The sequence below is a fragment of the Lepisma saccharinum genome, chromosome 24, assembly GCF_977018435.1.
Source record: "Lepisma saccharinum chromosome 24, izLepSacc3.1, whole genome shotgun sequence".
NCBI classification, from domain to species: domain Eukaryota; kingdom Metazoa; phylum Arthropoda; class Insecta; order Zygentoma; family Lepismatidae; genus Lepisma; species Lepisma saccharinum.
Window position 1 is genome coordinate 34,503,254 of NC_139252.1, and position 15,845 is coordinate 34,519,098.

Here is a 15,845-nt window from a genome sequence, read left to right on the forward strand (position 1 = left end):
AGGAAGTAGAAGCCAAAATGAAAAGTTTCTAATATTGGGCAAGGCTGCTAACTATGGAAGAGGGAAATCTAAAAAACTTGCGGTACAAGCGCAGATCAATAACAGAAAGTAACTCCAATGGGTAACTATGATAAAGAAGGGGTTCACCCACACCATAGGGCTGGGGCTGGATATGGGAAGGAGGAATCGAGGGGAGAACGGGCAAGCAGGATACGGGACAGATTGGAGGATATCAGCAAGCAAAACATTTCAGCAGAACGTGCGGGGAAAGTATCTTTAACTTCAGCACATGCGGGATTGGTTTGGCCTGGTTCAGTTTAGGGGGTGGACACAATTCAAGCACGTGAGAGATTACGGGAATGCAGAAATGTGTGGGGAAGTCAAGACGAAATTCGACAATCTACTCCAGTGAAAAGAAACGGCAAGACGAAAATACATAAGTGATATGAACGAATCGAACATAGAGGAGCTAATAAGGATCATTACGGAGGGGGAGGAAACGCAAATAAGGGACCTGGGAACTATCTTACATTACGTCTGGACAAAGAGGGCGAATAAGATGAGGGAGGAGAGTGAAAGTGTTGAGAGCGGTGTGCGGAAAGCTTGTTGCTATCAGTATAAAATAAAGCTATAAAAAAAACTTAGGAAGATAGATTGTAGTGAGGGAAGACACCACAATTAACATGAAAGTAAACTGATTGATTGATTTCCTCTTTTACCTCACTTTTGTGCCACTTTTGGCTAATTGCGAACATGGGGATGAGTGATCATATGATGAAATTGATGAATGAACACTTACAAACATCCATGCCCTGGCCGGGATTCGAACCCGGGACGCCATGTGTAAACCACTTGTTAAGTTCCCTTACACAGTTGTAACCCTTGGCTGTTTCTGTCAGGACGAAGGACTCTTTCAGACCTACACTAAAGCCATCTCAGAATCATGGAATCACGAACACTGATACACCTAGGTATAGTTTAACTGTTTATTGGAGTAGGTTAATACAGTCACTTTGGTTGGGTGAGAAGTAGGGAGTACACCTCAAGTTCTATGTGGAAGTTTCAGAGGATACTGAATGGTATATTTCTGAATTTATGAAAGTATATATTGTTCCACACAGGCAGTCTCCTTCCTATTACACACAGGAAGTGCTTAGTTAATATCTGTTCCACACAGGCAGTCTCCTTCCTATTTCACACAGGAAGTGCGGTCGCTAATATCTGTTCCACACAGACAGTCTCCTTCCTATTACACACAGAAAGTGCGGTCCATAATACCTGTCCCACACAGACAGTCTCTTTCCTATTACACACAGGAAGTGCTTAGTTAATATCTGTTCCACACAGACAGTCTCCTTCCTATTACACACAGGAAGTGCGGTCCATAATACCTGTTCCACACAGGCAGTCTCTTTCCTATTACACACAGGAAGTGCTTAGTTAATATCTGTTCCACACAGGTAGTCTCCTTCCTATTATACACAGGAAGTGCGGTGCACAATACCTGTTCCACACAGGCAGTCTATTTCCTATTACACACAGGAAGCGCTGTCCATAATACCTGTTCCACACAGGCAGTCCCCTTCCTATTACACACAGGAAGCGCTGTCCATAATACCTGTTCCACGCAGGCAGTCCCCTTCCTATTACACACAGGAAGTGCGATCTCTAATATCTGTTTCACACATGTAGTCTCCTTCCTATTACACACAAGAAGTGCTTAAATTCACTATTCCTACTCAAGAAATTCTGAGGTATAAACCTGAGGTTTTACTCTCCACCCCCTTTTGGTTACATAATTTTCATATCATAATAAAGTTACATTCATTGAAGTTTTTTATACATACGTTCATTAAACGTTATAAATTTTAAAAGTTGATTTATTATACATTTCTTTCTTTTATCTTGCTTCTCAGAAAAAAAATACAAATTGCAGCTAACAGTTAATTACATCAGATTACATTCAGGTTAGTCGCTTCCTTATTTAAAGCGCTGTGCCACGTCCCTCGCGTGAACATGTGCCAGCTTAGCACAGGGGAGAGACAATGAGATACCTCTGGGCACAGATCAGGGTTACTAACACTACAAATATATGGAAAGAAACAACAGATTTAACCCACTACTGAGGGTACAATTCGTACTATATTCTTGATTAATTATGTACAAATATTAAATAACTTTTGAAGTCTTTTCATACAGTAATTTTCTTCTATTTTTTAATTGTAGCCAATCTTCTGCTTGTAACCGCTAAGGCTTCTTCTTCTTATAATTGTTAAGGCTTCTTCTCCTTGTAATTAATAAGTCATCTTCTTCTTAAGGCTTCTTCTTCTTGTAATTAATAAGTCATCTTCTTCTTAAGGCTTCTTCTTCTAATAATTGCTAAGGCTTCTTCTCCTTGTAATTATTAAAGCAGCTTCTTCTTGTAATTATTACATAATGTGTATTTTTTCTTCTTTGGGCTTCTTTGTTGATCTTATCCAAATTGATGGAAATATTAATAAAATCGATCTCCCAGACAAACAAAGAGAAAGGGGTTAGTTAAAGATCGCTGCCTGGCCGGCGCTAACCTTAACTTGGAGCTACAATGTATGCTCCTCCAAATGTGCTTGGGTGCTGCCGAGAAATGGCGCTACACCTGGGGAAAACAACCCAAAAGCCGCACGAAACTCTCAGTTCGTGGGAACTGTAATAGACACAAAATCGAAATTGCAATTCGACTTCTTTACTTTCGTATATTAATCGCTTATGTCATTACTGAATGATAATTCCCCTTTTCTCCTTATTTATATCCTGTTATTATTTTAAACTTATTTATTTATTTCCTTATAATTAGTATTAATATATACAATCGTTATTTCATCACATCTACTCTTTCCGTTGTCTCTATTTACAATCGTATAAGTTCTCCTGGGTGGTGCCATCTCTTACCCACTTTCCAAACTTATTTATGCAGCATTTTGTATAACCGTTGTTCCTCTTGCATGCTGCCATCTATGGTCCTTTATTTCAAAGAAAAGCAACGCAGTTTGTGTACGTGACAGCTGATTCGCGAAACAATAAATACGTAATATACCAGCGCTGCATTTCTCAATTTTTTTTTAAAAAATAATGTCGTAACACATTCCGCCACGGGGGCCGGCTACATGAAAGGAGAAAGACGAACAGGAGATAAGGAAAGGGGATATGTAAAAACTTTATTGATGTATGGAAATGTATGTACAGCCGCAAAGGCTCATACTGAAAATAAACCACCTCTATACAAGTCCCTTCCCTACGTGTGGTTGAATTAAACGCCCCCAGTCCTTACGTCTATGACTGCTCCTGTGTAGTCTCGCTGACCCTTGCCTCGAAAAGAAGATACCAATGGAAAAACCGAAAAAGGTCTGATGCTACCTGCGTCTATGGCAGCGAGGCTCATCCATGCAGATATCTATAATTGTATTTCGGGATTTGTCCAAATATAGTGGCTCACATGAAATAATAATAATAAAAACAATAGCAAACTTTATGACTTTTAGGACTGTTGCGCCATGGAGTAACAAAATAAACTCCTAATAATATAATTTTAATACCAATAAACAAGGGGATATACCAATGTATTGATTAGCATGACGAGTTACATTCCTACGTAGTCCCAAGTTGTTTATTCACACACTGTGTTTAGGCATAATTATTTGAAACTATATAATCTGTGATGCATTAGACTGCAAAATCTGTTTCAACTATATTTATGTTTGTACATATTTAGTATTATTACTATTAATTATATATTTTAACTTCGTAATATGTATATTAAACTTACTTAAAGTTGGGTTGCCCTTTCCTGCTCTAATAATAAAATGAAATGTCATAAATGAACACACATATCACTTGCACTTCATCAAGAAATTTGCAATAACTCGTCTTAACTTCGGAATTAAGTTCTACCTTCACACGGCAACAAATAATTTGTGCATATTTCTTCAAATTATTAGATAAAAATCAAACAGTACATTTTTACCTTAATGAAAAAACATAACAGCCTCATTACTCGTGACTAGCTCATTAAAATTAATTTTCTCTTCTCCAATCAGGTCACATTCTTGCACGTAACGATAATTGTGCAGCAAAGGAAATATTCCTTTTTAAGGAAAGACCTTGAATCGTGCCAATAATGTGGCGTTAACTCTGAACGTTTCAACTTGAAAAGAAAAATTGGGGGGGGGGGGCACGAACACACTTGCCATTGCATGCTCCATACAAGCTCATAGCCTCGACGAATACTCATTATGGCAAGATTCCAAAATGTATTTCTCACTTGGTGTAGTTCTTAAGAACAAATATGCGTCTAGATTCATATGCAGATGTAGTGACAGTAGGCTGAAAAGATGAAGGATAATACGGGACATAGATGAAACATGTAGCCGAAGATTGTTCCGTGTGATGCACTAAAATGCATCAATTTGGAAGATCAGACAAGATCATTTCGATGATAACAAAATTACACATTTAGTTGTGTCAATTGATGCATTAAAAGTGAAAGTTTGTTATCTTCGAAATGATCTTGTCTGATCTTCCAAATTGATGCATTTTAGTGCATCACACGGACCTTCATCTCATAAAAATACTCTTTAATACATTCCTATGTGTATTTTGACACACTAAAAGGTGCATCATTTGCAGTTTATGCACTTTAACGTGTTATTGAAATCAAAATATATGTGTCAATTGACACGTTTTGGGTTCTGTGTGTATAAATAGGTTTGTCAAGTTATATTTTGTATATTTAAGCTATTATATGCATATGTGGATAGGTTAGGCTGGTCAGGTTTGGTGTTGTTAGCATATATTTCACAAGGTGCTAATGCTGTCCCTAGACGCTCGTATCATAACCAACCTTCAATCGCATTTAACGAACGCGACGGTTTATGGGAACAAGCAGATTGCTTGGCTTTGTGCAGCGTAATTCACTTTACGTTGAACTTTTTGTAAACTTGAATTGGAAATATTTTTAGCTCCATGAAGAATAGAATCAACCCTTTGGGAAGAACGGAAGACTCGCTCAATACCCCACAGCAGGTCAGTCAGAAATAGGGGAAATATTTATGCAAGACGGACTGTTTTGACACAATTAAAGATTTCCTATGATGATTAATAAAATCATACTCTAAGTACAAAGTACTAGATTAAATTATATTTTAAAATATTTCAATACATCTCCTGAGGGGGAAGTGCATTCTCAACTAAGATAATGTAATCAACTTTATTTCTTACAATACGAAACAATTAATGAACATCAAGACTAGGGCTCGTAAGTTGAGGAAAAATCATTTTTCTTCCTAGAGTCCGAAGACGAGGCCCAACATAACATATGTTCATTTAGGGTCATTGTAGGCCAGAAAAAGGTGGGTTTTATTTGTCCTTTTTTGCCTTTCTTCGGCGCTTTTTGCCTTATTGGTCCTTTTTTAGCCTCTTTTTAGGTCTCAACGGCATTTTTTTGCAACTTCACCTGCTTTCGACTACGTTTTTACTGCCCATTCTCAATTCGAATCATCTTCAGTTCATCACCTCTTAAACATCCTTTCTGTAGTAAAGAAATAAAAAAGAGAGAAATAAATATATTTGAACCATCCCTGAAACGAGAGAAAAACATTTTTGGACGACTGAAGCAGGTACGGTACAAGGTCCTTTAACCGTAACTTGTCTGGAAGATCACGCTGTAAGTGGCAACTTTCTTTTGTTTTGAATCTTTCAGCACTGTGTATACGACCAGACAGCACGCGCCTGCAAAGATCTCAAGTCAGATAAGGAGGTGCCGCGCATATTCATTAAATGTGTAATTAAAACTGAAATTATTAATTAATTTGGATCACATTTATAAGTTCTTTTTTCAGTTTTTAGGTCCTTTTTTGATATTTTTAGGTCTTTTTATATTTTTTTTTGGAAATTTATAGGTCTTCAACTTCTGAGCCATAATCATGACACTTCCTTTCGCTGAAAGGTGGTAAAGCTGAAAGTAGATGACATTTAGGGCATGGGCGTCCAGAAGGGGGAGGGGGATGGGGTTCACGGCCCGTCCCACCTGGAAATTGATGTTACCATAAAACGTTTATATTACACACAAATATTTCATTTCATTACAGTAATTTAGTTTAAATATTGGAAGGATGTTCTGAAACATGACAGCTTCAATCTGAATAAGTGTTTTTGAGAGGGCAGCACTATTATGGGGGGAAATATGTCTCGTTTGCCCCCCCCCCACCTTGAAAAAATTACCATCCTTACCCCTCCCTGAAAAAAATCCTGCGGACGTCCATGATTTAGAGCACGGCCGGTACAGAGACCTGGCATGAATTAAACCGTTCCGCGAGGAGTTATTCTGAAACAGCTTTTCTCCAACCAACAGCATTAAAATCAAGTTTCTCAGTTTTCTCGACTAAAATAACAGTCATGGATTTCGCAATTAGTAGCTATTAATTAGAATTGTTCGGTGTTCAAAAATTGTAACACATGTCAATGAAAATCAGAATGTACCAAATTAATGATGTTTGAGTGAAGAAACTATCAGATTTCATTGAAGATGTCCCAACTCAAGACGTCCCAATTCAGAAACTACGAACGTTTTACAATTCAGGAACTACGAAAGTTTTACAATTCAGGAACTACGAAAGTTCTCAATTCAGGAACTACGAAAGTTTTACAATTCAGGAACTACGAAAGTTTTACAATTCAGGAACTACGAAAGTTCTCAATTCAGGAACTACGAAAGTTTTACAATTCAGGAACTACGAAAGTTGTACAATTCAGGAACTAGGAAAGTTTTCAATTCAGGAACTACGAAAGTTTTACAATTCAGGAACTACGAAAGTTCTCAATTCAGGAACTACGAAAGTTTTCAATTCAGGAACTACGAAAGTTTTACAATTCAGGAACTACGAAAGTTTTCAATTCAGGAACTACGAAAGTTTTACAATTCAGGAACTACGAAAGTTTTACAATTCAGGAACTACGAAAGTTCTCAATTCAGGAACTACGAAAGTTTTACAATTCAGGAACTACGAAAGTTTTACAATTCAGGAACTACGAAAGTTCCCAATTCAGGAACTACGAAAGTTTTACAATTCAGGAACTACGAAAGTTATCAATTCAGGAACCGACATTTTCACGTGGAATGTTCCCAACTCAGGAACCGCTACCTCGGGAGGGAAGGGGGAGAGGTAAGGACCTGTTTTTGAGAGGTTCTTATCGTTATTGCACGTTACTCTGAAATATTACGTACAAGTACATTTGCAGAAAAAAGTACTGCGCTTTACGGGGAGTTTCTTCTTTCCTCTAATGTATCTTGAGTAGCTATATTCCAGATCTCTTGCTTGTAGGTTAGGTTAGCAGTTACATAGGTGTGCGTAATGTCAACCATTTCAACCGCTAATTCATCCTCCCCTGAGGCAATTAGTTGGGCGTCCTGAGTTGGGAAGATATTTCACTGAAATATTCAACTGGTACAGAACAGTTCCTGAAATAGCACTGTCTTCACTGGAATTTTCATAGTTCCTGAGTTGGAAAGTCCTGAATCGGGGAAAATCATTTCATAAGATCCAGTGACTGACAACTAATTTAACAATCTTTATGGATCTCACTGTCACGTGCTCCTAGGCTATGAATAGAATAAGTTTACTAACTACTAAGAAATCAGGTTGCCAACTCATAGGAAATCTGATTACCAACTCATAGGAAATCTGATTACCAACTCATAAGAAATCAGGCTGCCAACTCATAAGAAATCAGGTTGCCAACTCATAAGAAATCAGGTTGCCAACTCATACGTAATCAGGTTGCCAACTCATTGGAACTCTGGTTGCCAACTCATAGGAAATCAGGTTGCTAACTCATAGGAAGTCTGGTTACCAACTCATAAGAAATCAGATTACCAACTCCAGAATCACCATCATCATCTCACTGATATGAATAATTTTATTTACGCTTCAGGCTTCGCAGATAGCCTAGTAAGCCTAGAATATAAGCTCCTGGGTTAGGTCATAATTTATTTATAAATACTTAATTACAAGAGTAGCCCTACATATTAATTCATGTATAAAGTTGAAAAAAATGAAAGATATTTACGAGTACAATTGTTGTGATCGGAACATCCACTTTTTTATTAATGAATGAATTAATTAAGAATTAATGAAGCTGTGGTCTCATGAGGTTGAAAACCACTGACTTATGGCAGAAGACCCTTTAGCCACAATTTCTGCCTTAATTTCGATCTCTCGCCTCAACATTAGACACATGGGCGTCCGGAAGGGGGGGCAAGGGAGGCCGTGGCCCCCCTGGAAAATTATAGTAAACCAAAAATTATGTATTTCACACGTATAATTTCATTTTAGCCACAATAATATGTGTTAATTATTGCATGAAAACCATAAATTCAAATTTAAGCAATGTTTTTTAGGGAACAACACTATTTTTGGGGAAAATGTGCCTTGTTTGCCCCGCCGGGAAAAAAAACCTTCCATGCCCCTCCCTGGAAAAAATCCTGCGGACGTCCATGATCGACAAACGCTCTACTGCACCAAACTGAAATGTCTCGTTGGCTCCTTCGTGAAGTTTCTACATACTGTTTCATTGATGTGAGAATGGGAGTTTGTAGGTAAAATGTTAATTGCATTTACGTAAAATGTACTGGCACATACACACTTGAGAATTATGATAACAGTTATGATTGAATATCATTAAAAATGTCCACTCTCATAGAAAAATAATGCAATAAGTGTTTTTGGAGGGGGCAGCACTATTATGGGGGGAAAATATACGACAAGGGTCGTTCATTGAGAAACCGGAAAAGTTGTATTAAAAATCGCGTGTAAGACAGATATAATTGTGTGTCTGGTATGCGGAGGCGGTGACCTTGAGCTACCAAAAGATGATGTACTTGGTCTGTTAGGAAAGTAATGAGACTGATTTTCTGTAAACGATGAATTTTATTATTTTTAGAAATCAAGGTTATCCCCTACATAATAGTTCCCTTGGGCAGCTACACAGCGACGGAGGCGTTGTTTCCATTCTTCGTAGCAATGCTGGAAGGCTTCTGCTGGAATACCTTTTAGCTCGTCGGTTACGCTCTTCTGGATATTATCCAAAGTATCAAAATGGCGCCCTTTCAAGTGGTTTTTGAGCAAGGGGAATAAAAAAAGTCACAGAGACTGAGATGATCCATGATTCATCACCTGTGATCACGCAACTGAAGAATTCTGGCTCCCTGTCAAGGCGGTCCAGAAGATCAAGACACACATCCCTCCGATGGGTGTTCTGCTCAGGCGCGAGGTTCTTTGGAACAATCTTGGCGCACACTTTTTTCATGTCCGAATCTTGTGTTAAAATTTCATGAACGGTACACACGTTCAAATTTAACTCACTACTGATCATTCTCACCGTCAATCGACGATCTGACCTCACAAGAGACCTCACTCTTTCCATATTGTCATCCGTTTTTGAGGTTTAAGGTCTTCCCGCACGAGGTTCGTCTTCCACTTGTTCTCGGCCTTCTAAAAAGGACTTGTGCCATCTGAACACTTGTGCCCTAGATAGTGCATGTTCTCCATAAACCGTTGCGCAACAGCCCATGAAGGGCCTTGGCTTACCTACCGACTGCCGGTCTCCCTCCCACTCTTTCCTTCGTCACCTCTAAGCGTGGAGATCTTCAACCAGGATTGGAATAGTCGGGGGGTCAGCCCGACGTATCCCCAGCCGTTATAGTAGGTCTCCGTGCCCGGATTACGCTCACTCACTCGGAGCTCCCCAATTTCCTCACGATGGTGGGTTGCCACCGGCCCTATACGTAGGCCGAATAAATTCCGACCAGAGCCGGATTCGAACCTACGCCGTCCCGCAGCGAACGATCTCAAGACGAGTGAACGCCTTAACCCGCTCGGCTACGGAGGAGGACATGTTCTCCATAAGCCCTTTGTAACTTTTCATAAGTCACAGTAGCAGATTCGTCAAGCTGTACACAAAATTTGATGGCACAACGTTGTTCAAACTTTTGCCAGTCCATTTTCGTAACGCACCTCACAAAGACAACTTCATGTCAGACGCTCTCAACAATCGTGTAGCAACTGTAGCAAGTTGAACTTGTACTGAGTCAACGGCAAGCGTTCACCTACCTGCCGTGTGATGGTGGGGGCAGCAGCGTTGCCGGTTCATGCACAGTGTTGCCAGTCTCATTACTTTCCTAACAGACCACGTATAAGTCCATTTCATGTACAGATAGGTTAATCCGGACTGGACCTACAGTTTATAGTGCCTCCACCGGGTATGGTACTCGGGGCCCCTTGATTACAAGGAGGCGATGTTACCGCCAATGTTTGCCGAAACTCGAGACCAGACCCAGAAACAAGTCAAACACGATACGAGACGAATTCTGCGAAACTTAAGTACGTAAGCGGCTCCGGTACCCCTTTCTACACCCTCCATTTCAGCCCCATTTCAAATATTTTCGTGAAAATATTTAGTTCCTCATAACAAACAGTGTTTGCAAATAGCGCGGAAGTTAATTTTTTAGATCTACGTGCTACGAAACTTACGTTTTCTTATAAAATTAAAATTCCTTGCGTAACGTCAAAAAGGTGTTTCAGATCTTCTATGATGGCGGATGTCGGATTCATGTCACAGGCGCAAGTCTGAAGATTTCGGATCATGGATTCATGTCACAGGCGCACGACTGATATTTTTCTTTTTCTTCTTATGATTGACTTGTGCAATAGGAACATTTGCGATTGCGATATGTTATTTGTGTGATATATTGGCGGGTTGGACATTTCAGACATTGTATTTCATTTATGAGACTTCAGAAATTGGAATTAATTATTTCTTTTTGGCAACTGCAGGTCGTAAAGGGGAGGGTTGTTTTTTCTAAATGACTTGTGGGATGGGATAATTTGCGACTTCTTATTTTTATGAAAGGAAGGGAGTAGAGGGTGGTATTCTGTGAAAAGGGACAACAAGGACTTTCAACGTAGGAGTTACTTCATTTTTGGACTTACATTTTTAACTTCGACCCGCAATTCAGTGCCTGGCCTTGGTAAAAACAAGTAAGTTACCTTCTTAGGTTTAATTTTAGCCTTCATTTTTGGTATCTTCATGTGTCCATGCGGAAAACAGAGAAATAGTGTTGGGGGCAGGTGACTCCCGCCAATTTCTAACATGCCTTTAAAAGGGAATCTATAGATAAAGGCGGGGCCGCGGTAGCGGTAGGGGACGGTAAGTCAATTACCCCAGGCGCGGAGCCCGGAATCGGTGGGAAATGTGGACTCAACAATTTCAAACGACAAAATCTCAACTTTAAACAGCTGTACAGTCGTAAATACTTCTTTCCGCGTTCCAATTTTTTTATATTCACAATTAGGATCACATAATCTTCATAATGAAAAAAACATTTGAAAATTCGAGGGTGTAGAATAGCATACCCGACCCTCTTCATCACCCATGTTTGTACTAAAGCAGTATTAGTGAACTCAAAACGTTCTAAATAAACTCTATCGCATTAATTTTGTCTAGTATTCGCCGTACGAAGGCTGCAAAACCACACGGAATTATATAAATGGACACGCTATGAGCGCCACAACGTCAAATGTATGTACTACCTCCTGTTCGCGAGGGCGTAATGAATACATAGCAGAAGGCGAATGCTAGAGCAACGATGGGTTCCTTACACTTTTTTTCTCCACCCTGCTCGTTATACGAGGGTGCGCCTGCACCGTTCTACGACCCTTACCACCCACGGACGTATCTTAAAGTGCAGAGACACTCGGGCATATTTAAGGGTTATTATTTTTCGCGTCCCGATAATAGTGATGGATCGCTCCCTGCTCTGGGAAGTTTTCTAATATCCATCAGGAGACGAAGATGATGCTCGGTTGCTAGGGAGACGGCGTTGCGAGAGGAGAGATCTGTAAAGAGGGAGGGAAAACACTCTCGCACACACTTTCGCCTCGCTATATGGTAAGGGACTACTGAAAAAAAAAAGAAGCCCAGGTGTGCAGATCAAAGGTTCAGATAGAGTCAAATATTGGAAAAAGTTTTTTCTCTGAATTTATTCCGTGAGAAAGATTGTCAGAATGTATCATATAGTCTAAAAATATTCAGTGTACTTGAAGAAAATGGATTAGTGAACTTCGTTTACACGTTATAGTCAAGGATATTTACTTGGCTGTGAAAATTGTCAAATCGAATAGTACAGTGGGATCCATAAGTATTACCGTGCAAATTGTCCATTACTATTTTCATTAATTTTTTTCTTACATCCTGTGTGTTTTTAAGCGATGGATTTTTATTTATGTTGGTGCAGAAGTTGTCAACAGCTTGTTTTGAGTTTTCTTTTAATTCTTGAAGCTCTTATTGGGTCAAATAAAGTGCACAAACATGGTGATGGACAATTTGCACGATAATACTCATGGATCCCACTGTACTAATTAGGCATTTTTGTTGTAGAAACATAGATGGCAATCCTCTACATCATAAACGAGAAGCTATGAAATTACGGGTTTGTTTCAAATAAGTTTACGTATTTTTGTTTCCAACTTGACAAATGTGAGATATAAATATTTTTTTTTCAAGTTTTGAAGATTAAACTCATCCAATTTCCTTCCTCCTTTCTGTTTTCTCTATTTCGTTTACTTTCTATGTAATTATAAGTTATACCTATTCTATAAATGTCCGTCTCGTACTTGCCTGCATGTTCATGATTTATCTCAAAATGTGGGTATTATAGTGTATTTTTCAATAATTTATTGGCAATATAGTACATAATTTAATCAGTCTACCATTCAACGATTTCTTGGTAATGTATGGCAAAAACTAGAAATTCTGATATTTCATCAACAATTTGATACAACAGAACGAAATATAAGCATACTAAGCACGTGTTTTGTAATTCTTCAATAAGGTAACAAGAATCTAGGAGTTCATTCTAGTAATTGTTTGATATCACAGTCTAATGCTTGTTCAATATTTTGATAAAGTGTCGCAAAATGTAGGAATTATAGTGGTCAAAAATTCTTTGAAAAGGTATATCGTAATTAGAATTCTACGAGGCCATGCCCTTAAATATGTTCAAAATAATACCAAAATATATATTTCCTTGTGTTCTGCAGAGGTTTCAATTTCTTGTCAACAGATGAAACGAATGTGTTGTGTGAAATATAGACTTTACTGTATTGTAAAGAAAACTTTCTTAAACTTTAAATCCACTGATGTAATAAGAATATAACCTCAAAAACGCACCAGCTGTCTTGCGCAGTAAGTCGAAGGTTTGATCTTACCTGTAAGTAGTATGGAGAAGATATACCACACCTTCAAAGTTTATGTACATGACTATGTGAACCTCGAATTGGATGAAGTTGCAGGATTGTTTTAAATTGAAACAAAGAATAGCTTATGTCAGTATCATCACGGTCACCCGACATGTTGCAACGACATGTAAGATGAATGCAGAATAAGATTTCTATAATAGCCCATGCTTTAGTATGTGATCTGGTTGTGATGCTGTCTTGCATCATACCTAGCTTGGATTGAAAATTGTATAATTCGAGGTCCAAATCAGTAATTTCCAAACTTGAAAGGGAAGAGACTCTACTACTTTCCTCACCAAGGGAAACTTCAGTTTTCACTTCCGGTGCAAGAGAACAGGAGTATTTTTATTTCAAGCTATATTCTTCGTAAGGTAACGATTGAAACAGTATTAAGTATTAATACTCTCTCTCTTTCTTGATATATTCACACACACACATACGCACCAACGCACACATTGTTGATGGGAAATTATGACCTCAAAACCTTCCAGCCTCGAACTTCTGGTATATGTTGGATAATTCTCGGAAGAGGTATCGCTGAATTTAGAAATTCTATCATTTGCTTGATGTATTACGCGTATTTGGCCCAAGTTCCTTTTGTTTTATTGCGATTTCATCATTGCTACGAATGCAATTTTTACATGGTTCGATTTCGATTTATGTCTGTTAACACATACTGCGGAGTTTTAGCGATCACTTAATATTTTGTTCATTATATGCTATCGTGGTTAGGTTAGGCGCAGGTTAGGTTTGGTTCCCTTAGCATTAAAATAAAGTCCCTAAATGCATTTTACTAAGGTTCCGATTTACTTCTACATTCATTCCCACGCTTCTACGATATTTACTGTCGGTTGTCGACGGAGAATATCTTGTCCATGAGAAGTGCGTAAGGTAATTTTCAAGTTGTTTTTTCAACATAAATAATTTTTTTTCGAGTCCAAACAGCGCTCATTATATTAAGGAAGGTTCAAATTTCGTGTGACAATGATTTCCAAAATTCTACGATAATTAGTCTTTGTGCTAGGAGAAATCATACAACAATCGGAACCGTTACCCATTATTTGATTGATTGACTGAATTAGGTTATTTTACGTCGCGTTTGTGACACTTTGAGCTAATCGCGACGATAAGGATGAGTGATGCGATGATACATGATGAAATTGGGAAACCTACAAAGAACTCTCATGGCCAGGCAGGGATTCGAACCCGGAACAACTGGCGTCGTAGCACTCTATGCTAACCACTCCGCCATGGGAATCGTCGATATAATATTTGAAAAGCCATCACGCAATATAGGACGTCCAGGAGTTGCTTTGCAAACTTTATATTAGAATATCAAAGCTGAATGAGCTATATCGACAACCAAAAGAGGGCCCCGACATAACGTCACAATTTCACAACTTCCGCGTCACTCGCGACAGGCGGAGTTAAGGGCATTATGCGGTCAGAGATTTATGGGTTTTTCAGTAACGCCAGCCATCCGATGACCGTCTTCCTACCCCACAGACGCACCTTTGAGGCTCGACAGAAGGACTTCTCAGATACACCGCACAGCTGCCATTGTGGAGGACGAATACATCAAAAATTTTCCTCAGTTTGACAGAAAAATAATAAAAACGCAAAAAAAGAGGGGGGAAAGGTGGTGTTTGGGATTTAGCTTGTTTTTCGCGGGATGGCGATTTTGGAGGGAGTCTACAGGCGGATCTGGTGAGACCATGAGGGGGCGAAAAACTGAGGGAGACATTAGATCTTTTCAACAGTGGGTCTTGACCAAAGGTACTCCATCACCTACTGTCTGCTGTCAGAATAACGGCAATCACAATCTTGCGGACAGCTCTCCCTACCCCCCTCTCTGCAGGATTATTCTTCGTAACCCTCCCTCGTTTTTACCCAGACTCCCTTCTTTTTGGATAGACCACTCCTACCGAAACCAATCTCTACAGCTCTTAGGCCCATGTGTCGATGCAGGGGTAAGTGACGTCATCGCATTAAGTGACCGTTTTATTTGCTAATCTGGTCCTGCCGGGAGAATTCTAAAGGAATATCAAGGGACACAATTGGGCACACCAACTGGCTTAAAAAATATCCGTGAAAACTTACCAAACTGTGCCAGTAGATGGATGCTTCCTGTTCTAGGCAATCTGCGAACCTGAAAGAAAGAAGTAAGAAATTATTATTTTCCGTATGTCACTGCATGATTATAAATGAAGTTGCAGAAGCTAAGTGCGCTGACCATTGAAAAATCAAGAACGGCACTGTTCCCTATTCCATGATAGCAAGGATTCTTTTGTTTTGACACTGCATTGCTTTGTAAATCTTCACAACGATCCTTGACCCAAGGGAAAAGCAAGCTCTTGAATATCACTGCTTTACTTGACTATTTGGTTAAAATTCTTGGGGAAGCAGGCAAGGGCGCCCGCAGGGAGGGGTCAGGGGGGCTCCTGACCCTCTGAGATTCCTGGAAAGAGTTAATATAATAATTGTAGCGATATTTTATAACAAAAAATGTTGTTTTCT